Source organism: Pyxicephalus adspersus, chromosome 1, assembly GCF_032062135.1.
Source record: "Pyxicephalus adspersus chromosome 1, UCB_Pads_2.0, whole genome shotgun sequence".
NCBI lineage: Eukaryota > Metazoa > Chordata > Amphibia > Anura > Pyxicephalidae > Pyxicephalus > Pyxicephalus adspersus.
The window spans coordinates 102,927,887-102,931,253 of NC_092858.1; positions in this window are offsets into that span (position 1 = coordinate 102,927,887).

Genomic DNA, 3,367 nt, shown 5'->3' on the forward strand with positions numbered 1-3,367 from the left:
CATCAGGCTGACAAACTATCTCTCTATCTAGCAGGAAGACATACCCAAAGTATTTGAATTGGGAACAGGAGCTGAAAAATCAAAGAGTGAGAAAGCTTAAAAAGGAATAGGGAACAGAAAGGACATGATTACTACTGAATATGTGGGGTTTCCGAGGGAGACCTGTACCAAGTGACGCACCTGTCCTTCACTTCTTTTGTTTCTAACAGGATGGACCTTCTTTGGGTTTTCTGGTCAATGCCTGCATGTGCTTACTTTTTGATCTGAGGGGACCTTATTATATTAAAACTTTCCAAAGAGATGATGGTGGCCTTAGTTTTTTTTTAGGCTAATTTTATGCTTAACATAAAAATACAAAAAATAACTATTGATCTTGCCGGAAATGCAGTGTCTATGTCACTTGCTATTAACTGGACATATACCAAAACCAATGCAAACTACTAATTCCATCCACCCATTACATTGCTGCCCAGAGGGAAGCATACCATACTTACAGATAGCAAAAAAATAATTGTCATCTAATAAACTGACCTGACAGCCACAAACTGCTCATTTATCAAGGAACCCCTAGAAACATCTGGAGGAACCCTAAGGTTCCACAGAACGTTGGTTGAGAAACACTGTTCTATAATTAAAAAGAACACTAAACAGAATCAGACACAAACATCATACAGTACTAGGGAACAATTCTCCATATTACAGTTCAAACAGGGAGGCTGTATTTAAATTTAACCTGTTTAATTTAAGTAGGAACCATTCAAAAACAGATAAAAACATGTATCCCTTTGCATCTCTACAAACATAATTTTTATGTAGCCACTAGACAGTGCTGTGCAAGTGTATAATCGTGATGCTAATAAAAAAATACCACGTTCTAGAGATGATGGGATTGTCATCACCTAAAGGATTTCTTTTATCATTTTCTCAGAGGGCAGATTTATTTAGCAACAACTGATTTTCAGGGCAATTTGCAAATTGATAATTTGGGCAGATGTCAGTAAGTCTAAAAATCCTTTGCTGTCATAAAACTTTTCTACCAAACATTCACACTTATTTACAGCATGGCTTTACAAAAATTAGAATATCCAAATTACATTGCTGACTGCATTAATGAATTGAACAATGTCTGACTTTACTAAATTCTATTATTCTTCTGTATTTTTGCAGCTGGCTCTGAGTTTACGCTATGCGACAATGAAGGCTGTGGAGGAAACTGTGATTTTCAGAATGGATGTGCCTGTGCTGATGGTACCCCATGTGTTCCTACAAACTGTATATTGAATTCTAATGATTGCTGTAGCATACTGGGAGATGGGTGGTTTTATGACACAGCCAAATCCTGCTGCACGCGTAAGTACAGTATACAATACTGTTTTTCAAATACAATTAGGAGTTTCCCATGTTTCTGTACATATATTGCAGGCTCACGTGTAATTCTGATCTCTTGTATTTATTGTAGAGGAATTTCAGTGCACTCCACCTTGTTTAAGTGATGAAATCTGTGCTAACATATCTGGCGACGCTACATGTGTGTGCAATTTGACAGTCTACAAAGGTCAAGGTAAGAAATGTTACTTTTGCACACAACACAAGATCAGCACTTTTGTCGATTTCTAAAACAAATTTACACTTTAAAACAAATAAAAACCATTTCCACTGAATAGTTACCAAGCTAGTAAGTTACTAAGCAAGCAGAAAAAAAAATCAGCCTAGCAATTATATGGATAACTGTGTATACAACACATCATAATATTTCTGATGAAATAGACCATATTTTTTCCTGTGTGTTGCATTTGAAATGTTCACTGATAGATAGTAAATTAACACATTTAATGACATTAGACAAATAAAAAAAACAAATCTTTTCAGCAAGGTTTTTGTACTGTAAAGACAAAGACAAAATTACTGAACTTGCAGATTTGAATATATGGATGTCTACACAAGTGTGAAGCAGGCCTCCTGTGCATTTTGCATCTATTATTATCCTATAACTTGACAAATCTTCACTTTGTGTTTTGGTATACTCCCCCATGTTAGGATACAAATAAAAAAAAACTCAATTTATGCATCTATAAAAATATTTTATAATACCTTTTTATTGCTGATATTGTGCTGTCAAACATGTTTAGAGACTCATTTATTCTGTTGTATTTGTATGATAATGCTGTAACAGATGAGTGGAACTGACAACTTTCAGATATCTATATGAGAAATATAAATATAATATTTTAGACAGTTGAATTCTTTAACTTAAACTATAATCATACAAAGGCAGGATCTCACCCACCAATTCAGTCTTATGTTTGAATGCTTTTATAAAAATGTACAGTCAACATAAAAGATCACTCTTAGGTGGTCACAGAAACAAAAGCATGAATGACACAACAGATCTGGCTGTCTAAGATATATTTGAGTTTGGAGAATAGATAAATATACAATATACAGAGTTACTGAGCTTGAAATTACCTTTATGAGCAGGCTCAACTCCCTTTTGGATGGGGAGTCAGAGGCTATCCCAGGCTCCAGCTATGACTTTAATACCACATTTAGGATGATATAACAATCAAAAAAATAATGGTACTATATTTATTGACATTTTTTTACAGTTGTTGGAGATTTGAAACCCACACTGACCTGTGAGAATGTAATGACAACATATTTCGGAAAGTGTCAGTTACAAGCATTGGGCTACAACTTCAGTACACTGCGTCTGAACGAAAATTCTGAAATTTGTTCCTATCTATATGAAGATGAGCAGAACAATATACGCATGGACAGCATCCAAGTAAAACCAGCAATAGGATGGTGTGGAAACATTGCTACGGTACAATTTACTATTTGCAAATTATTTACTATACATTGTTTTTGTTGATATGCTGCTATCTAGACCAGCTAAGAAATATATATTTTAACAAATCTAAAGCAATTACTTTTGATGTTTTTATGCATTATACATAAACACTTTTTCTTTAGTAGATTTTTCGATTTGTAGAAGATTAAAAAAAAAATTCAAAAAATCTTTTAATGGCCTGCTTGTTGTAAAATAGATTGTCAGGCAGGGTGATGGGTAGAAGGAATGGATATAAATACAGTGTTGATTTTAAAAAGTGCAGTAAATCCAGGTACAACAAAAGGAAGGGATGTTTGTTCTAATATCAAAACATGTTCAAAGGCATTAAAAATTAGGTAGCAAGGAATCAAGACATCCTTTAACTGAATAAGGTGAAGTTTAATTTCAACCATCCAGTCATGTTTCCAAGCATATGCCTGGGTATTTAAAATCAACTCAATTTTATCATATTAGACAGTTTTTTTTTAGTAAATCAATCCTACCTGAAGTTCCACAAAACATAGGGAGCGTTCCCAA